Source organism: Tachypleus tridentatus, chromosome 8 (genome assembly GCF_004210375.1).
Source record: "Tachypleus tridentatus isolate NWPU-2018 chromosome 8, ASM421037v1, whole genome shotgun sequence".
Lineage (NCBI taxonomy): Eukaryota > Metazoa > Arthropoda > Merostomata > Xiphosura > Limulidae > Tachypleus > Tachypleus tridentatus.
Genome location: NC_134832.1, coordinates 93,706,460 through 93,730,121, shown reverse-complemented (window position 1 = coordinate 93,730,121; position 23,662 = coordinate 93,706,460). Strand labels below are relative to the sequence as shown.

The following is a 23,662-nucleotide window of genomic DNA, read 5'->3' as shown; positions in this document are numbered from 1 at the left end:
TCGAAACCCGGTTTCTAGCGTATAAGTTCGAAAACATATCACTGTGCTACTGGAGAGGGGTAGTAGACGAAGTAAGGCACAAAGCTTATAAAATTGCCAGAAAACCCTTTATATAAAAAACAAACAATCAAAACTGGTCTTAATATTCATACAGAAAATTAATTTACAGTTTTCATTGTAATTTTTTCTTGGCGTATTATTTACTGAGTTAAAAGACTCAAATAAATATAAATCATATTTTCAAATATAACAAAAGTGCCGTCAGAATATATGGTATAATAAAAGCATAGATTCAGAAGGACAATTGTTTAACCATTGTTTCTGACGATGAATTTGTGAGCTAATGATTACAAAGCAGTGAAAATTGTAAGCAATTAATGTTTTAGCTTGAATATGATTTACATATAATATCAGTAACATTGAAATTAAAGTTTAAACACTAAAGATGGGCAGACTTGATGAACATGTCATTTCAGTTTTTTCATTTCCTCCCAGCTATTATTTAATCTCAGCGTATAACGTACAGTGTGAATTCACGTTTGTAGTCGCTTGTTACGGCGGAAATGACATGTTGACTTGGAAGTATGGCTGGATTTTGGTTTGGTTTGTTTTCAATTTCGCGCAAAGCTACACGAGAGCTATCTGCGCTAGCTGCCCTTAACTTAGCAGTTTAAAACTGAGGGAAGGTAACTTGTCACCACCACCCACCGCCAACTCTTGGGCTACTGTTTTACCAACGAGCACTCGCGGATTCGAATCCCCTTCGCACCAAACATACTCGCCCTTTCAGCCGTGGGAGCGTTATAATGTGATGGTCAATCCCACTATTCGTTGGTAAAAGAGTAGCTCGAGAGTTGGCGGTGGGTGGTGATGAGCAGTTGCCTTTCGTCTAGTCTTAGACTGCTAAATTAGGGACGGCTAGCGCAGATAGTCTTCGTGTAGATTTGCGCGAAATCCAAAAACAAACAAACAATCCAGTGTTAATAAAACAGGGGGTCAAGCTTAATATATACATATATATAAAACTTTTAATGCTAAAACATTAAGGGGATTTTATCATTGCACCAATTTTTGAACTCGTTAGGTAGTTTAAAGTATATACGTTTTCTCTCCTCTCTAATACTGATAGTTTACTTTGAAGTCACTTCCACGAAGGACCAAGTCCTATTAAATTAACACCCATGGTAAAGAAGCCTAAATGTCTTTATAGAAGAAATGCGTTATTTATGAAAAATTATCAGATCGTTTGCTTAGAATTAAGCACAAAGCCACGCAACGGCCTATCCCTGCTCTGCCCCTCGGGGGTATCGAAACGCGGTTTCTAGCAGTGTGAGTCTGCAGACATACCGCTGTGCTACTGGCGGGGTAGTGGCAGCTTGAATAAGGAACATCGCTGGTGTGGGACGCATTTAGTGCTGTTTCTTGTACAAATTTTGTTAGAATAAATAAGACACACAACATTAAAATGGCTACAGCAATTAAAACATTTTAAATTAAGGCCAGTCTATGGCCTCTCAGAAGTAAAGTGTGTGTATATGTGTGTTTTTCTTATAGTAAAGCCACATCAGGTTATCTGCCGAGTCAAAATCAAACGCCTGATTTTAGCATTGTAAATCCGTAGACTTACGGCTGTACAAGCGGGAGGACCCCAAGAGTCGACTTTACGCGTTTCTATATCACCTCATCACCACGAGCGAATTACAAGGCATGCAAGTGTTTGTCATATTTCTACCTTTAACTGTGCCTTATTGTCTGTGTATCAGTTTACAGTCACTCACATTCGCCAGACATTCGTCTCTACTTAGTTATTCATAATTCTTTATACTTTATTATTTCTCAACAATTCGTGAATATTATTAACTCTAGTATCTTTTGGTTGAACAAATATAACTTTTTCTCGTAAAACTGTGCTGCATCGTGTTTTATGTACATGTTCTGTTATGACCGAATTTTCATATTTTATATACAGGGTGGCCCGTAAGTCCCTACCCATCCATATGCTATTATGTTATATTCAATAATACTAATGATGAGTTAAAGGCAGCTGTTACCGCGGCATTTGGAACAATAACCCCTGCTATGTTGAGGAAAATGTCTCACAGAACATGGCGTCGCATAATATTACGCAGCGAGAATGAGGGACAACACACAGATACATTGGGTACATAAGCTATATGGATGGGTAGGGACTTAGAGGCCACCCTGTATGTTGCTTATCCCTGTGCAATGACAATATTTTCACCTCCACATTCAGTTTTATAAACTCTAGCTTTTTATGTTAAAAGTATGTTATATTTAGTACTACCTAAAATGTACTGTAACCTATCAGTTTAAATATTTTGCTAAAGCATTTGTTTTCCAAAAACTTAAACACACTAGTGATCAAACCTGGAACATATGGCAAAATTCACCGTTTATTTCAAATTTTAGAGCAATATTCTGATCCATTATTATAATATCACTGAAATTCTTAACTGTTCTGTTTACAACATAGGGAAGAATTTCCTTTTAGTTATTATATAATTTCGTTGGTTACAATTTATTTTTTGTGCTTTTTTATTTAAATATATCTTTGAAACTTTTAACACGAGTATAAAACGCAGACATTTTTATGATTTGGTATGACATGACTCCTGGTTTGGTAGCTTAAGAACTAAAAAATGGTTTCCGATAAATAAATGTTTTCTAATTACCCTTGCAAATTCCTTTTTACCAGTACATCAAGATAAAGGCAAAAATTGTTTTTCTCAATTTCACAGTTAAACTAAAGTGATGGTTCTAATGCTATTCAAATGGGAGGTAAACAGTGTTAATGCCTTATTATCATATCTTCGCACCAATAATGTTTCTTCTACATACATTATTCAAGTAGAATGGGTCTAAGTTTTTGTTTTTTTTCAAGTACAAAGTTTTAGTTCATAGATCCGTTATCTATTGATCGATTTGAGATCTAATTATAGTTTTGGATTTAGGCGGTCGAACCATTTTAAGTCTCATAGGTAAAGTTTCTTTAATCCTGCCTAAAAAGAATTCAGTTTGAAGGTAGGCTGGTAACAAAGTCGAATGGGGTATACGTGTGATATACGATTGGTATTGCTGGAGCACAAAAATATATCTAATAAAACGGGGGGGGGTGGAAGGTCTCAGAGATCAATTTAATCTAATTCTGCTTAAACAAATTTCAAGTACCGACGATATTAAGGATTTCGTGTTGTTTGGAAGTATATAAAACCTATGAGTAAAAACCGTCAATACATGTAGAATCAATTTTTTGAAGGCCATGTATTGGTCATATTTAAAAATGTTTATGATTGTGTGCCCATTTTAACGTTGTGTGTCACTTATAGTTTTAATAATATACACAACTGCCAATAAACAATAATTATCAGAGTATTTTGTTATGAAGCAATGACGTTATTTCTTTTCATGAACAAGATTGTCTACAACATACCATAGAGTATGCTTACAGAAATACACAAATAAAAGAAACTTAGTAACAGAAGGTACTCCGTGGCGTTACGCTGTAGTAGTAGTGAAGACTACTCATATCTACATCTGACCTTGACGTGACTCAGTCTATGATGTCACATGACTTTTGACTGAGACGTCATCTTGGTCTGTGTAGCTACATCTGTCAGAATAGAAGACTCTAGTGGAAGCAATATATTGGACAATAGAGGAATCGCCATCTTGGATTTAGTCACAACATTTTGCAGGATCAGCCATGACGTCATAGTCCCGTTCGATGAGGTCCCATCTGTCTGCTTGACTGCGGCATCCTATAAGCACGGCCATCTTGAATAGTGAAGAAAATGTTACTTTTCTCTGTATTTTTACATTTCGCACAACGTTATTTTAGATCTGTTTGCATAAGCCAACCCTAATTTTAAAGTGATTGACTAGAGAGAAGACATCAAGTCAATACCACCCACTGCCAAATGGCCTACCCTAGTTGAATAGTGAGATTTATCAGTTATTCTTATAAGGCAAACAGCCCTAAAATGATCAGTGTAAAAGTTTCTCGGCGGTAATTGAGAGCAAACAATGGCATTATTGATATTCATAATTACATTCTACCATTCATAACTGATAGTTATTAACTGTCTACGTTAAATAGAAAAGACTCCTTCACAACTATTACAGCTTTTTGCACATGAAGCACTCCATGGTCCGGTGGTTAAGGCACTCGACTCGTAATCTGAGGGCCGCGGGTTCGAGTTCTCGTCACACCAAACATGCTCACCGTATCAGCCGTTATATAGTGACGGTCAATCCCACTATTCAATGGTAAAAGAGTAGTCCAAGAGTTGGCGGTGGGTGGTGATGACTAGCTGTCTTCCTTCTAGTCTTACAATTTCAAATTAAGAACAGCTAGCGCACATAGCTGTCGTGTAGTTTTGCGTGAAATTAAAAAAAAAATCTTGCATGTGATAGCTCTAAGAGCAAACTTATTGGATGATGTCATTCATATTCATAACTGACATCTAACGTTCATATTATTAAAAGAATTGTACCTAAATCAATTTGAAATTAATTTGTTCATTGTGAAACCTTTATAAGATATCAAGGAATTTCCAGTCTAGATAGTGGAATCAATATTGTTTGAAAGTTTGTAAAACTTTAGTTCCTAGATCATTATTTGTAATAACCGTTATTACAATTTGAGTTACTTTTTTGTATATTAAAATATATTTGTATTAAAACAGAAAAATTATGTGTATCAATTTTTGTTAGCAAATATCATGAAACGGATACATATCGACGTAAATTCAACTTTTGAATATAAATTACAATGTAACTATGTTTTAGGCCTTTTTGTGAACTTATTATGCCTAACAGTTATTACAAAACATAGTGATAGGAGTCAGACGTCATTTTATTATTCTGAAACGGTATTCATAAATAGTGTTTATTACTTAACAAGCAGTTAAAAGATCATGTTATTAGTTTATAAATGACTCTGATTCACAACCATTATTAGTTCATTAAAATCTGCAAGTTACACCTTATTTAGTTCTTACATTATATTAAATGCCACTTCCTATACACTAGTTTGGGAAAATGAAAAAGCCACGCAATTCAGTAAGCATATTAAATTTAACAAGTATTTTTATATCGTTTCACATTACAACACATCACAAGAGGTATTACTGTGAACACCCTTATTCAGACCTGATGTTAAAAAAAGGAGACATTTCGAAACGAAAAACCCCTTTCGAGGAATCAAGTTAATATATATATATTATGAACACTTTTAGAAAACATACTTACGTGACTGGTTTTTGAAATAACACAGATGTTTAAAGAATAAATCAACGTTTTAATGATACGTAAAAAAGAAGTATTTAAGAATGGAAGTGTGTTTAACCTTAAAATAAAATGCCTCCAAGTGGCACAATGTTAGAAACCGGGTTTCGACATCCGTGGTGAGCAGAGAACAAACAGCCAATTGTGTAGCCTTGTGCTTAATTCCAAGCAAACAAAATATTTTACTTAATAATTTATCCCATAAATATAAAATACTGTGAAACTGGAAACATTCTAAAATTAAAATATTAAGTACTAAACGTTGTATTTTTCTTTAAAAAAACAACCATAATCATATGTCATCTTACCACATGACTGGCTGTTTGTGTTAAGTGCAAAGCTACAAAGTTGGCTATCTGAGCTCTATTCACTGTGAAGAATCTAACTCCAGATTTTAGCACTGTACGTTAACTTGCGACTGACCAATCGGAGTTCTTATATTTATGGCCCTGCATGACTAAGTGGTTAAGGCACTTGACTCGTAATCTGAGTGTCGCGGGTTCGAATCCCCGTCACACCAAACATGCTCGCTCTTTCTGCAGTAGGGTCATTATAATGGTACGATCAATCCTATTATTCGTTGGTAAAAGAGCAACTCAAGAGTTGGCGGTGGGTGGTGATGACTAGCTGCTTTCCCTCTAGTCTTACACTGCTAAATTAGGGACAGTTAACGCAGATAGACCTCGTGTAGCTTTGCGCAAAATTAAAAAAAAACAAACAAACTTTACTTTGACTCTTAACATTACTCTTAAAAATGCTTCACTCAGTACATAAAATTTTATTTAGAATTCATGTGATTATTTGTAACATGTAGAAACATGTGAGAGATGGAACGTATATATATATATATTCTGAAACTTTCATTAAATACGTCAACATCCATCACTTATGTAGTTACAGTGTTTGTCACTGGACTACGTTTTCCCCCTTATGAACCTGTCGCAAATACGGGAATTTGTTGTTATATACTCATCACTAAACTAATATTTAAGTTTAGTATGCACATATATATTAAGTATCTATAATTTTGACTGATAATGATTTCGAAGTATCCAATTAAAGCTTAAATGTCCCTTGTGACTGCTTATAAAGTTAAAGTTATAAAAATACTTGAATTTTTCTTAATGAAAATTGATCTTTTGCACCAAAATATTCCACACATTGGAATATCTCACAGTTGCAGAGTTTCATAATGTTCTTAAGTAATTCTCATATTCAAACTAAGTGTTTAAAAAGATAAAATTGCTGTTTTGCACTTACAATTTTTAATGACTCTTTGATGACAAATGTGTTTCTTCTTTCTATTCAAACGTCTGGCGGCATTTAATTTGGTCATCAAAGTCATTCAATTTGAATACACTGTGAGTCAAAGAAAACCCATCTATGACAATTGCAGCCTCCCCGGACAAGATGGCGCTAGGATTGGGACATCTTCGATGACGTTCAAATTAATAACTATCCTTTGGGACTCTTAGAAGGAAATAATAATAGGTGTTTTTAAATATTTAAGTTAATTGCCATTTACCACTTTCAGCTATCTTGTATGGAAATGTGTTGGAGTCCCATAACAAGGCACATGACAGTACAATAAAGGTATTGTCAGATCTTTACAAACAAATTTTTTCTCGTTAATCGTTTCGTACAAATGTTAACTTTATGACTCATCATTATTAATACGCGAAGCTAAAATTTCGGAGCACGCGTTTTCCGCTCAGGACCAATTCGGAGCACAAATTAGTTGCTTACAAGTTAATTAGAGATCACATTTATCGCAAGTGTTACACAAGTAACATGTAATTCATTTTATCATTTTCACAAGTAACTAACTCGATACATGCTAGTAACTCATTATCTTTCTTGGTTATTCATAGGTTACGCTAAATCGTATGTTATATTTTGTTTTCATTTTGATGACGCATTGATGACTAAGCTCTACGTCACGAAATATTTGTAAGTTCAAATTTGCAGCCTCCTCGCGACCTCAAGAAGAGTATATATCTTCAATTTGCTTATGCAAGCGTGTCTACAATTTTATAGAAGAATGTAAGCTATATCTCAGTGTTTGTGGAATAATTTGATGAAAATAAACGATTTTGATCGAGCACTTGTCTAGTAATTAATTTTATATATAATTCTACTGTAAACTTTTATAAGTTCATAATAGTGATTTAAATAAATGTTTGAAAACAGTTTAGTCAAAATTGTAGATATATATTTTTGCTTAAAATTAAAGCTAAATTCAACAGTAAGTATAATATATTACAATAAAACCCTGTAAGTGCTCTGTAATGTAAAAAAAAAATTGAAAAACAACAACGAATAACTATAACTTAGGTCAAATATCCTATCGAATCATGTTATTTATTCATTTCTGTCTTGTTCATTGCGTACCCGTATTCCGTCCTATGTGATAATTTGTGAGTGTAGGAAGTTATGCGTAGCGGTTGTTAAAAGATATAAGAGAAACATATAGATTTTGTTTGTTTGTTTTGGAATTTCGCACAAAGCTACTCGAGAGCTATCTGTGCTAGCCGTCCCTAATTTAGCAGTGTAAGAAGAGAGGGAAGGCAGCTAATCATCACCACCCACCGCCAACTGTTGGGCTACTCTTTTACCAACGAATAGTGGGATTGACCGTCACATTATAACGCCCCCACGGCTGAAAGGGCGAGCATGTTTGGCGCGACGGGGATGCGAACCCGCGACCCTCAGATTACGAGTCGCACGCCTTAACACGCTTGGCCATGCCGGGCCAAGTGAATTGAAAGACAGGCTTGATTTTTTTCATTTTCTATATAAATGCATATTGTATAATGTGCGTAAGACAACGTTGAGTAAGAAAGTAATCCTAACATTTTGTGTTTGCCTAATATCATTATACAACGATGTGACTATTTAATTTAGTAATGTTGTACTAAATAAGTACTTAATTGTTTCATGTGCTTAAAGTGTACAAAAAAAAACGATTAGCGAGATAATTTTGCATTGTGACAAATAATATTGATGCTATACTTTTATTACTTAGTATTGAATTACAGCAACAAGGCTTAGAAAAGTAAGCAACAGTAAGTGAGGTCGAATGTATAAACAGGTAAGTTCAAGTTAAGCCTTATCCTCAGGTTTTATATTTTTAATGTATGATTTAATTCGATGCATGAAAACAGTTTACTAGCTCTCAGAACTACATGTAATTTGATACCAAGCTTCAATATCATGCTTTGTTATGCAACAATATCCATGCTACTGTTTTATAATGAAAATACTTGATTAGAACGAAGAACTGTACCTTTGTTTCGTCTAAAATTATAGCATAATGTTTTTTGAGTTTACGTTATTTTCAAGTTTTTGCATGTTGATACATCTCACATACTTAAGTTTAATTCGTGAGTATTTAATGTAAATCAATAAAATTTAAATAGGTATGCGCATTTCGGCTTAATGTGGCAAGGGTTGAATCCAACGGGTGACTGGTAATTTCTAATAAAACCAGAAACTGACCTTGTCACAAAAGGCGAAGACCCCATCCAAAAACACCTTTCAGTTTTCTTATTCACAAAATAATGTAGTTATATAAGTAATTGAGATCAGAATGTTATTTTGCAATTTAAAAGAAATGAGTTTGTTTGTTTGTTTTTGAATTTCGCACAAAGCTACTCGAGGGCTATCTGTGCTAGCCGTCCCTAATTTTTCAGTGTAAGACTAGAGGGAAAGCAGCTAGTCATCACCACCCACCGCCAAATCTTGGGCTACTCTTTTACCAACGAATTGTGGGATGGACCATCACTTTATAACGCCCCCACGGCTGAAAGGGCGAGCATGTTTGGCGCGACGGAAAAGAAATGAGAAACTCCATAAGATAAACTGAACTTTTCTTTTGCCGCGAATGTTTGCTGTGATATTGTTGGTGATAATTTCGATCTCTTGACGTGTACACGGCGAGGCCAAGTTTTCGGCTTGTAAAAAGTGGTAAACCTTCGCAGAACAGAAGCAATGCTGAGCGGTAGTGTAAAAAAATGCTAAGTAATGCGTGAATGTTTCGAAACATGTTTCAACCACAGTTCTAAATTCACCAACCGAAGAAGGAACTGGACTTCCAAGATTTGTTATTAGAAGCCATCCTGTCTTCAGTGCTTAGGTTTCGGGTAAAGTAATATTCTCACACGTACAAGGGTAAGTCAAAAACAACCCCAAAGGCGAGCTAACCTATTTGAGCGTCTTTTCACCAACATCAATCTTTTTTTTTGAGCTGAAAAGAGGTTAGGGTAGTATTGGTTTTAATAAGTGGAATTGGAGTTGTTTCTTCAAGTCGCGCTAATTTTTGAAGAGTTATAGATCTTGGATTTTGTACTGTTTGTTATATTAGCCGACTTAAACATACAGTAAAATGGTTCTAAGAATGGTTTCAGTGATTAACTGGGTCAATAAATAGCGTATATATCATTACAACTTTAAAATCATCTTATCCATGTTTCTGCTCAATTAAAAACACACCCATAATTGCGAACTTTCTGCCCCGTTCCCTTGACACATTCTTTATTCCAATTAAGATACGCAAATCACCATTTTAAGGGTAAAGCATAAAAGAGCAAATTTAAAAGTTAGCACCATTTGCTTTAGGCCTATTTCGAGAGGCAATGCTGTTTGCTTTGAATGGCTTTGAATGGCTACAATGAGCCTGCTTGTTAAGAAAAGCAAGACAATTAGAATTCGTAAGCTCTAGTGACATTTTACTGAGCTGATCGATTTAATTTACCACAGAGGGTAATGTCCTGGCATTAGTTGCAGTAAGTCATTCGTCCTAATTCCTTATGTAATCTAGAACTTGTAGGTTCAAAGGAAGCTAGTCGATGTGCTGCATTAAAGAATCATGCTGCTCAATTCACCTTATCTTGCAAATCCAATGAACTTATCTTTAAGAATTTTCGGCAGTGCTTAATGTCGCTTTGCTGGTGCATTAAAAATGTGACAGCTTCCTTTATTTTTAGAATGGCATTTCTGATATTCTAAGCAAACGACAGTGAAAGTTTATGCCATGGAAATATTTATACTTACGCTCTGTATCTTTAATACACCACTACATTGGTGCAAAATTAGCATATTACAACCATCGATTTCAATTCGAAAGCAGCTTTGCAAGTTTAAACCTAACTCTATCAAAAACTTCACAACCAACTATCCAGTTGCTTTTTCACTGATAGCAAGCCTAGGGTTTGTATATTCGCTATCAAATCTAGCATTATGAACGTCGACAAGCCCTACGAACTCCCATCGTATTTCACCTTTATGGCAGTAGCAAAAGGCTGTACTTATCAGATTTATGTGACATATCAGCTGTTTCATCGAGAATAATGTTCTAATATTTAGCAACCTTTCCTCGTCCCAAGTTTACTGGAGTAACTTCTTTAGAGTAACATTTTATCAACTGGTCCTAAGTTATTTTTTAATATATCTATAGTATATGTGTGTGTGACATTTAGTCAAGCAGTACTTAATTACCCCTGTAAGATGGCTTCACCAATATTTAGGCGATGATATCAGAGTATTCTAAAAACTTCCTTCTTTTTCTCTGAAGTTTCTATTACCGTCGTCTCTGTGACCTCTTAAGGGAATACTCTGCCTTCCAGGGATTGTGATCAGTTCCATTCTATTCATGGTTACTTGTTTCATTCGCTTCTCACTGATTCGGATTTGTATGTCTCTTGCGGAGGTGAGGGAACTTCTGGGAATGAATGGTAGTTAATGAAAATTTTTGCAATTTTTTGGTGCATTTCGATGATATTCAAACTCATTAATAGTAGTCATGTGATGTCAGATCACCGTCTTTGCCAAAACGTTTGGTAAATGTGACTTCAGGCTTTTCTTAACATCGGAACACACCAGATAACGAAAGTTCTCTAAATGTGAAACGTTCAATTATTTTCCCTTCTTCTCTGTGTAGAGAATATCACAGTTGGTTATCAACTGGTGGTGCACATTACCTTTAAAGTATTTCAATCACATCAATATAAATGCCAGTATATTTTTTTTGAAAACTCATTGCTAGTAGTGCGACAGTTATAATAACTGATGCTTGCTTACTCGAGGTTGACACATTGGATTTGTCAGTTTTTCGAGTTAAAACATGAACCCCTGTAAATGCTGTTACATCAGCATCTTATTCCTATTGTACTACTATTCATGAGTTTATAATCACAAAAAGAGTAAAGTGTCATCTGCTATACTCATTTCAAAAATATGTTTGCACGCACCTATCACCTTCAGTTTGAAAATCATGTATATTATTTAAGAATGTTTTGTAAAAATTCGAGACCACTGAAGATAAAACAAAGTATAGCTTAATTAATTTTCATGCTTAATAATAATTCTTATGATGCCATAATTCATTTAAATTAAGGAAAGATTAGGTTGGTCTTACTGATTTCATAAGTCATTTATGGATTCGGCCTATAGCTATTAATGCTATATGCAAACAACTTGATTTTAGCAATATGTGCAGTAAATTATAGTTTGAAATGTTTTGCTATGGTTAAATTTGTTGACATGATCAAGAGAGTCCAAAGTCAATCAGATGATATTTGCCGTTTAAATTGAGATTAGAGGCTCACATAGTTCAATTACAAAGTTCACTCCACGAACATGAAACAAACCTTAGGTCAAATTCTGCGAATTCAGTCACACGCTTAACACTTGATGTTTAGGATGCTAACATTGTAGACCAAACCAACTTGATACATCTACGTTTTATTTAGTATATTCCTTTTATTTACACGGGAGTTATTACAAGCTAAGTTAGTGTGAAAATGCGATAATACAAACGCCCAGTTAAGATGTCAACCGTTCTAACTCAGGAAATGGAAAAAAATTACAAATGTTTACATGTAGATATTATTAATCTAGAAGAGATTAATAATTGACTTGTACAATGGACGTTATATTTGTATTAGAAACAAGCCTCATCAACTCGGGTCAGAGTACCTTGATTTAATTAAGTATAAACCATGAGACAAGGTTAAGCTCATTTTCGTGTAGAAATCTTGACCACAGCTGTTCATAATTACTCGTGTACAAATTCATTTTTCCAAAGATTTGTTTTCATTCAGAATTTTATCTCTTTTAACATCAAGCTTCGTTATTAGACTTAAGTAACAGTGTTCCCAGTAATGCCTTTTATTGTGTTTTCATGTAAGTGAATACAAACAAACTCTAACATGCTTACTGATTTATGAGTTTGTAATTTTTCAGGACCATTGTGTAAGAATTGCCAGATTAATATAATGCTACAAATGTAAAAAAATAAAATAAAGTAAAATAAAAAGGTATAATTACGATTTTTATAAATGACGAACAATGGTTGTGAGTTACAGTCATTTGTGAACTAATAACATGAGCTTTTAATTGCTCGTGAAGCACTAAGCACTGTCAATGGCCACCATTGTTAGGGATATTAGCATGGCAGCTATTCCCATATTTGGCAAACAAACCAAAAGCTAGATGGCCATATCAAAGGATGATGCCTTGACGTTGTTGTATAGCTTTAAAGTAAAAGTGTCTGACATCCATGAAGGAATCTTCTCTAAATCACTGTTCATTCAAGTCAATGAGTTGGGTTGAACTCCTACATAAACAATCTAAAAACATCTTGTCAAATATTCCTACGCATCATGACTCGAATGGATTTGACGTCATCCAAGATAGTTTCACTCATCTAAGGTTGCCATTTTGTTCATCGTGTTTCTCTACCATGATTATCAGTAATATATAATGTCTTTTAGTGCGCCTACCTGGTGTGAGAAAAGTTTTTTTGAAACTTCGGAGAAGGTAATAATATAGAAGACACACTAGTGGTCACGTACACACACACATATATTGTTGATTTTTATACTCGAAATTCTTTTGCCATTTTAGTGGATAAGTGGTAATTTCATAATACAGACTTTAACAATATAAGTTATGTACATTTCTGAATATAAATTTAACTTAAGTAAACTTTGTTATTAAAATAGCAAAATGATAGTAAACCCATCACAAAATAAAAACAACACAAGCAGATTGATCATGTCAACGACAATACCTTGAGATGGCAGTATAGCTTTAATGTAAAAGCGTCTGACCTTCCTGAAGGTTTTCACTGACTCATTGTTGATCCAAGTCAATAAATTGCACGTTATTCCTCCTTAAACAAATATATATATCTTGGTCATGAACTCTGTGTATGTTTTGTTTATTTGATGTGACATCATCCAGTATGGTTACGTAAGGTGGTGGTTATATATAGACAGAGTTCAGTGAAATTGGATTAATGTTAGAAGTTGGTACTTCAGGGCTTAGTTAAATGTTTAATAATTATGAAATAGTAACATGGATCTTAATACGAACTCCAGAGTGAAGTTACGAATATGAATAATGTCATCCAGTATATCTGTTCTCAGCGCCATTCAGTATGATCATGCTTATAGGAGGTTATTATTATTTCCAAGTTAGTCACGTGTAAAGGAATATAAGCCAATCTTAAGTAATTTAATGTTTTCATTTATTGAGTCAAGTGAATGCAACATCATACAAGATGATTATTTGTAAATCCAATATGAGCTGCAAATTGCCTGTGAAGCACTAAGCACGATTTCAAAGTATGAAAGTGGTTACTTTCCTTGTGTTTAGTTATAAAATAGCTGAGTAATTATACCAAATAATGATGTCTTGACATGGCAATATAGCTTTAAAGGAAAATATAATACAAGGATATGAAAGATCCAATGACATCCTTACAACTATCAGAACAGCAATACTCAGAAAATATCCCAAAGATCTATCCCATAAAATACTATCCGAGTCTCAAACACTTCACTATCCTTCAATCTTGGTTTTACAATTAAGATACATAATGATTATGAATCCACATGCTAAAATATGCTCTACGTATGTATACATCGCTTTTGTGTCAGTTAACTCAGACTTTTCATGACATGTTTGACTGAAGGTGAGATCAAAGTACATCCATTATTGGATATAGCATAATCCAATATGGCTACACCCGTCTGAACAATATGGTTGCTCTCACTTATGGCTGTCACCTTCGTGTAAGCAAGCGATTATTATGATGTTCAAGATTATACTTATTATTTTAATCTCCAATCTTATTAAAATAGTTATTGTTTTGTTCTTCAACTGTTATTTTTAAAGATAAAAATAATAAAACCAAATAACTTTTAAAAATTCACAATATCATCAAAACATAGGTTTCTATCATCATTGTTTTGAAATTTGAATTACGTGTCATTATTATAATACGTTAATCTTTCCAAAGAGTACGTCGATCCTGTACTGTGAATGTTATTTGATGAAATCATTTTATGCTTAGATATATCCAAGCTAGAATAAAATACATGATATAAAAATGTGATTTCAAAAAGAATAAAAATCTTATTTATCTAAAAGGGCAAGCCTTGTAAAGATGTAATGTAAAAAGGGTACGTCAAACAATAAAAACTGGGTAGTACTAGACCCTTTCTTTTATTTGGTGTTGCTGTTTGTTCCAGTTGCACTAAAAATAAAAACAAGATGTTCCTTGTATCTCTGGTTCTTTATTTATCTCATTAGTTTTAATCTAGTGACTACTGGAAACAAAACAAAACTGAAATAACAGTGTCCATACCTCAGATTAATATCTGCCATTTGGATGTAGTTTTGTGTCGATCCTCCTTCATCAGGGAGCGCTGTAGTGATTCCTATGTAGGGATAGGTTCGGTTAAAAATGATGGCCTGTACATTGGCTATGGCAGCAGGTAGGCCGGGGCTTCGGCAGAGCCCAGCTAAAGAGATAGAGACGAAAATCCCTTCACTAATCAAGTATAAAACTGCCTCTAAAGTTCGACCAACCTTCCTTGACGTCTAGAAAATGGGCCTAAAAAAATATCGATTTTCGTCTTTTTCTCTGCCTACGATTAGTCTGCTCACCAAAAGAGTCATTACTCTCTAGAATGTGCCTTTTTATACCTAGAATAGTAACTAATCCACGATGGGTTAGTTACAGCCCAGTGTAGTAATCACGATCTCTGATCAGTAAATCATTATGTGCGTTATATGGAAGTAGATAATCTATCGTATACTCACTCCTTACCGCGTCGCGCACTATCCTGGGCATGACTCATCTTGCTTCAAGAAATAATGTCTATAGATAATATTATGACTCTCTATAGAATAGAGCTGAATAAGATAGTGAAATAGTGCCTTCCAGTTAGAAGTTACAGCTACACTGGAAGCCAAGACTTCGACTGTAAATTTGAAGGCTGTGAGGTGTCACTAATTGTATAATATGTACACTGCAGTGTGTAAACACTTGTTTTGATAAAAAAAAAATGAAATTATTTCGTTGCGTATGTTTAGTGTTTGTGAAGGTAATCAACACTGAGTGCAATATTCAATCATGTGTTACCATAATTAAAATATATAAAAACTAAATATTCCACAATTCAGGTTTACGAGTTATTGGTGGTTCATGGATATCTCAAGCCAGGTTTACAGTCTACTGATGATTCGTGGATGTTACAAGTCAGGTTTACAGGCTGCTGATAGTCCAAGAATATCACAAGTCATGTTTAGAGTTTATTGACAATCCACGGATGTCATAAGTCAGGTTTACAGTTTACTGACGATCCACAGCTAAGTCAGGTTTACGGGTCGTTGACGGTTCACAAATATATTGTTGTTTATCTAAACTATAACGTGATCACTTTTTCAATCAAGTTAAATTATGACTAGTGAATTCAATCCGTTCAAAATTGAGGATATTTCTTAGTGGATTTTATTTGTTAAAGATAAAATAATTTTATTCGTTTAATAGAAAATACTTATTAGTGAAACACTAGTAAGCAGTCCAGAATCAATATAAATATCTCAGAATCTTGGAGACTCTCACTTACCTAAGTAGCTCACGTTTCGCATGTGTTACCAAATTTCTTGTTAGGAAAAGGTTGAATGAAAACAACGGTCAAAGTTGATCAAAGTAGCAGTGAAATTTTCTATAGTGTTTCATATGAAGCCGGTTTTAAACAGTAAGTACACCTAGTTATACCTCCCTGTCGAAGTAGCCACATTACTTTAGGGTTTTAGTTCTGATCGTTGAAGTTAGCTCACTCTGATTAAATGTTATTGATAATTATTTCTTACTCTTAAAAGAATCGTTCTTTAGGAACTTAGGTATTAAACATTCATTAACTATATAAACTGATTGAACTGAAAAATATACAAAATCTCCCATTTTCAAACCTCTATTAACTAATTTACTACTTGCGTTTTATTATTTACATGCTATTTCGTCAGTAAAAGCTTTACACGAAGTACAAAAACATAGGGTACAAATCACTTTAAAGAAATAGCTCTCGGGAGTGAGAAGCGTAATTCTTTCATGTGAAAGTTTGGTGTTCTTACTTCAGGAAGTGTGAAAATTTATATTCGTTGTTGCAGACAATAGTACTTTAAACCTATACATGGTTGTAATTAAGTGAAAAGTAACATTTAAAATAGATGCATTGGATCTCGTGATTGTACATCCTGGGCTTTATCATATACAGAGAATGCTTTCTATAGAATGCTCTGCTTCACTGAAGGTCAGCTTGACTGTACTATAATAGCCCTCATTGCACGAAGGTGGACAGCCATATATCGTCTTTTAAAAACATTTGATTTATACGAATACCTGCCCTAGTCATGCAGGAGGTCATGTTTATCCTCAGTAATAGGACGTTAGAAGTTCCTGATTTATAAACGTCGCATATACTAACTTAATACACGTGTGGGCTCGAGCTTTAACACATGGTCGTAATGAGTTCTGAATTCTAGTATTAAAGATGGATACTTAAATATTAAGATGCCGATAGGATTTACAAGTCTAATCTGATTTATTATAAAGTACCACCTGCTGGTCACCGGACGAAGTTGCTGATCTGGAATCGTACAACAGCTGGGGGTCCAGGCGTGTTTGAGACTTTTATTGAAGAACATAATGAGTGAGCAATACCAGAGTGCCTGAATTTTTTACCTGCCGGTTTTACAGTAGCTATCAGCATGAAACTATGTATAAAAAAAGCATTAAGAAGACCATTAACCCTTTAGCTAAAAGTCTTCCCATAGAAATTATGGTCTATATGAACGAAGCAATGTTACGAACATCTTAACAGATTTCACAGATAATATAATGGTGTTAACTTATTGAACTCAAACCGGTCTTCATTTTATTACAAATCAATGAATGTAATTTATAGGCGCTTTATATTTTCGACTTTCAGCCTATCAGATATCTAAACTTGTATTCCGTGATATTAGCTCCATTCAGCTCTAAATCATTCTAATACAATGAATTATTAAATCCTATCATGTATAAAGCGAAAGCAGTGATATGACGTTACCTCCGAAGTATTAATATTATACCTCATGTAGTGGGTTTAGTATTAACCTATCTTCGAATTGTCTTGAAAAAGTTACTTTCCAAACCTCCGCTAGATGAAAAGAGAGTATGGTCTTTACTTATATCAGTGTCGTCTTGAGACAGTTATTTCAAAACTTCTGCAAGGTCATCGAAAGAGTATGTCTTTAACTAGTTTCTGAATCGTCATGAATAATGATTTCTGAAACTTCTGATAGCTAAACGAAAGAATATGTTCACACATCACTGAATTGTCTTACTGAGTTGGTCATCATCAGTTAAGTCGTTTTGAGAGAATTACTTCACAAACCTATTTTTGTCTAGAAATTTTTACAATGAGCACCAATCATTTTAGGAGAACTTGCACTTTTCACGTTAACTCACAAGCGTCACCTACATGTTAATCAATATTCTACGTCCTTTTAACGGCTTCCCTCAATTTACTTATACGTTGTAGTTTGGTTTTATCTTATGCATGCTTAGGCACCATTTGTTCTTCCATTCTCTGCCTGTTTGACACTTACAGTTTTACTCCTGTTGGTTGTTTCATAGTTTAATTTTATTATTGAAGCACAGTTGAGATATTTTTGTATGTTTGTTTCATGTTATTGTTCTGTTTTTCTCTCTCATTTTTAACGTTGGTTTCAAACCGTTCATTTAAGTTGTTTTCAGAATGTCTCTCTCTAAGCTTCCAGTCATCGAACATGCTGGCCCTTTCAACCTTGGGAAAGTTATAATGTTACAACTAATTCCACTATTCTTTGGTAAAGAGTAGTAGCCCAATAGTTAGTGATGAGTGATGATGACTAATCTGTCAGATGAATAATCTGTGGGAAGTAATGACTTGATTGTTTTTAACTTATTGTAATGAGAATATGGACAGCAGTGGGCTTAGTCGTTGGATTCGACTTTAAACTCGTTACAAAGAAATTTATTTGGAATTCAGATCGTGCGTTCGCGAGCGGGGCACATAAGCTGAGGAGGTGTACGTGTGGAATAAAGAACTCAAACAAAAACATTATAACACAGATCAAGTAAACCCCTTATTCTTGCACTGTTGAACATTTCATTTATATCAAAATCATCGAGGTTATCTTGAAACATTAATACTACATCATTCAGTTCTTCGTTTTGAAGATGTAAATGTTCGTTACTAAGACTTACTCTGATGTTTGACAATATAGACACAACATTACCTAAGTTATTAACTCAATTAACTCGAGAAAACCTTTTGGTCACAGTTGTTATATCTCTATTTAAATTCTTCGAGGATACCTTTAAATAATTCCATTTTAATATATTAAAATCTGATACTTCTTTAGTATTATTAATGTTCATTATTTTTCACTTTCTATACATAATACATTATTGAACCTAAAGTGAAATATTATTAGACTAGATCATAACTAGTATATTTAAAAGACGTTTGTGTGGGGAACTTCTTGTAGATTCTGGATTACTGCCATTTTCTTCTGGAGTGGGATCAGAATTTTGGAGCAACTTGATAAGTGTGGAAAAGTCATGTTTGGAGTCGGAAGCACGGGATTATATATATAAATTTTAGTGTTTTTGCGATTTTTTAAGAATTTTAGTAGATCAACTTTCAAAAGTAGTTATTTTTACTCATTGGTGCAAGCGGGACCTTCCAGCAACAAGTGGACGATGCAATCAGACTGTAACCGAAATCCACTTTGTTATTGATTTTTTACACAACTTATTCTGTTCAGTATCTAATATATTTGGCAAAATAAAGCAAGACAATTAACTTTGAGTATAGGGATGACAATACATGTAACTTTAGTCTCTTAACTATTTCCACTTTGTCTTTCATCTCATTTCATCGTGCGTTTTATCTAACAATTGAGGTTTTCTCAACTCATTACATCTGTCTGGCCCGAGAATAAGAAGCTACTAGCTGTTTCTTATCTACGATGAAATATTTAAACCATAGCACTTTATAATTACAACAGATGATATTTCACAACTGTTGACTGTGAATGTTTATTAACAACTGAGAAACTGTGGAAAGCACAAGAAGGATACAAACGTTTTATAGGACAATGTCAATATTTTTATGAGTCTATAACACGATATCGTAAGGCTCGTTTTGTACAGATTAAATATTGTAACTTGCATTATAACACGTGAGATAGATAGATATGTGGGGGTGCGTGCCATGCTGAAAGTAAGAAGATGGACTACTGCTACATGTGACGCTTACGAGAGTAGTGGCGACTTTCTCTGTGCGCATCACTTTAAAAATTAGAAAGACCTGGAAAGTGGTTCTTTATAGACTAATTTCCTGTGACTTCAGGAAATACCCGTGTTCGTAAGTACATGCAAGGAGAGAATTATCAAAAGAAAGGAGTTATACCTCACAAAAGCGTGTGAAAATTCAGTTTAAAACTTACTTAGTAATTTATGTATAATGGATTCGTCTAGTTGAAAATTTAGCTTTACAATATATATTATTGTTACACATAACCATATAAACATATAACCATATAAAATCTTCGGCTATTTTAAATTGTAATATGTAACGTACATAACGTAATAAATCGGAAACTCGTCTGAGATAAATTACAACAGATAACAATGATAAAACTTTTATACTCTAGTTCGTTAAAAAGGGAGGATTTATGACAAAACTTTTATAATCTAGTTCTTACTTTAGTGTAACTATAACGTTGAATCATTGGTTTAACTGTATTAGTTTCCTATAGTTATTTTGTTGTATTCCACATTTTGTTCTTTTCTTTTATAAATATTATTATTTGTATGCAATTTTTGAATATTATTGCGTGTGATATTTAGATACACAAATAATATTTATTACCTACATCTATCTAGTATGGTGAACTTTTTAAAATCAGAGGAACTTTCCAAAACTTTAGCGTATGTACGATTCCAGGCATGTGTGTAGTTTTAACAGTTGCGAGTTTGATTTAAAGAAGTTGTCTAATTTCCTTTCACTCTAGTTGCCTGTTGCTCTGGATCATTCCCTGTCAGTGTTACACGCAGTTTACAGTATGGAAGCGGACAATATTTTTTTTTACAAATAGAAAAGCAGGTGATACCTGGAGGATCTCTCAGTTATTTTATAATGAAATAACCTACAGTTAAATGAGTTTCGCACGTGATCTTGGAGTGAAGACGCTGTTCTGATAGAGGATAGTTCACTCAGCCTTGGCAGATTTACTAGACAGTGAGTATTATTTATATTCCAAAGACAATAGTAAGTTAATCCATACTCTATCCATTTTTAGGGATACTTTTCTTAATATTCATGGTAATTTATTTACTATACCTAATTTCAAGTTTCATTATTTATTCGTTATTTTTCTAAAGATTCGATCACATTGTCATACTTGTTTATTGATTTAGAAATAATCTATCTGAGTCAGGTATAACTTTTATGAAGGCGTGATATTTTTATACTTATATGTTAGCTTATACAAGCTAAACTTTTACCACAGTGCGGACACACCGTGTTCGTTGGAATATCTCTCATTTATTTTAACTTTATAATTTCTCTAACGTGTAAAGTGAAGATACATGACCAAGAAAAATCATAGATTTATCTTTGCTAAGAACTAAGTAGCTCGTATAATGCTACAGTATTAAGTACTCATCAGATACACCTTAATTTCATTTTATTGTAGTTATTATTCTACATTATTAGCTTAGTATGTATATATATATTTGAGACAAACCAAAGATTAGTAACTTGTCACACTTCGTAGGAAATTATTCTATTTACGATCGAAAATGTAGTTAACAGCTAGAGAACCCAACTGATTAAGTAATACATTATAATCTTTGCTGTTAATATAGTTTAAACATTGCGTTCAGCGATCTATAATTAGATATATATGTTTAAATGCGATTTATGTAAGCAGCTTCGTTTGATCAGAAGCTTATATTAATTACCTCGATGTTACATGGTGAATTATCAGACTATATTAAATAAGGACTTTAGTGTATATCCACTTTTAATATTAGAAAGAACGAATATTAATGGAATGTACGATAATTTTCTATGGAGGCAATTAAATATTTTTATATTTCTGTGATAAGTCAGTAAATTCGCATGCTTACCGCTGTCACACCTGGGGACGTTACTTGTTTTGCAGACGACACGCTGGACATTAAAAAACTGTCTTCAATATAATAATTTGAAGAGAATGATAATAACTGATTTGGTTTATGTTTATTTCTTATAACGATTAGTAAACTGAATTTTGTTATTGCACCAGTCTAAAAGATGCAGTCAGTGATTACGTCCTACATACTGACAGTCCTCACCATTCGTGTAAAAAGAGATTTGAAGCTTTGGTATAGATAGGCCTGAATCGATATGGCACTTCTCTCAGATCTGCTAGCCTAGCATAAGACAATGCCTGCTCAGTCAGTGCAGGATCTTACAACCATCAGAACGTGTTTGTTTACCACATACAACAATAGTGAAAAATAAGAAAGCATAGTAAGTATGCGGGTAAACTTAAGATTACTGAGCATAAAAAGACAAGACTGGGCAAACAAAAAAAACACAATTAATTTAAATTTTGAAAGCGTTTATGTGCAAATATATAATGACATAAGTCCGAAAAATAATTTTCGTAATTTGGCGTCTTGATACTTTACATTAAAAGTACTTAATTAGAAAGTCTTGCAATAAGAATGACGGGAAATTAAAAAATAAAAAAATTAAATGAGTTTATGAAGTAACATAAGTAAAATCTCTTGTTGCCTTCACATGTCAGAAACTCAGAGATGTTTGTCGCAATAGTGAAAGTGTTAACTAATAAATACCCCTAAATAAAGATATTCAGGACAATAGTATTACCTTACGGTAGATCTTAGTCCAAATCTTGAAGCAAGCATTTACTTGGGGCATAAATAATTACAAAAAACATGAAGCAAATAAGTAATTCAAATATTGATGTCGTTTTTTATATTCTAATTATCTCTGAATCTAATGAATATTATAAGGAGACATACCTAGAACTTAATGTTGCCCATTCACAACTTTCTAACAGAAATTGTTTCTTCCTGCTATAAGTTCACAGCTCGAAATCAAGTAATACTGTGTTGTTCGAAGTATACGTACTAGAGCACATTGTTATTATATGTTTTTGTTACGTGTTACAAAGGTCAAAATATCTGAGTCTTACTCTGAGGACGTTCAAACTCTGAACGAAGGTATATAAATTAAATCTTTTATTCTGCCATTTTTAGCTCTTTTCTAAGCTCATAGAAACTCAACCAAGCAGAGATTTGAGACACAAAAAAAGAATTTTCTGTACACCCTGCACGTAATTCCAACTATACGGGCTACAAACTATTTTATTCAGGATGTGGGTTGGTCTTAATATATCTGTGATCGTAAATCTTAGTATCTCACTAGGGGGCGCATGGAAATATCAAAAGAGCCGTGCCTAAACACAACAAATGGCCGAGAAGAAAATTATTTTAGGGCTGTGCCGAAAGCATCCTGCTAGGTCGGCCCATTACGTGACACTTCTGAGAGCAAGAAGCACAATGACGAAGTGGTCATCATAGATGCCGTATTTACAACCATGACATTAACAAGGTGTTAAAACACTTGGAACAGGAATTAAAAAACGATACTTAACAAGTGATGATTGTATAGCTTCCAGTTTAGTAGGATATTGATATAGTACTAGTGAACCAGATTGATGTTCTTTCTAACAAACTGTGCCACTCATGAGCGAGTGTAAAAAACTAATGTGACAGTCTGGAAAACTCTTAATTCCATTATATCTATACTCATTATTATTTTAAAGACTTAAAGAGTTATATAAACACATTAGGTGTTTATTTAGGTTAATTTAGGTTAATTCCAGCAAAGACCAGCCTCATTTATTTTATGAAAAATGTGTATATAAACAATTTGAAATATGATTAAAACCT

At 33.7% G+C, this 23,662-nt stretch overlaps 1 long non-coding RNA gene across 1 annotated transcript; it reads right to left on the bottom strand.

Annotated features, from left to right (window-relative positions):
- Window positions 1-2,481: 2,481 nt before the first annotated feature.
- Window positions 2,482-22,818, bottom strand: LOC143224221 (uncharacterized). Its single transcript, XR_013013279.1, has 3 exons — window positions 22,730-22,818; window positions 14,960-15,116; window positions 2,482-3,795 (listed from the first exon to the last, which is right to left on the bottom strand). It is a non-coding gene; the product is annotated as an uncharacterized LOC143224221 (long non-coding RNA).
- Window positions 22,819-23,662: the final 844 nt, after the last annotated feature.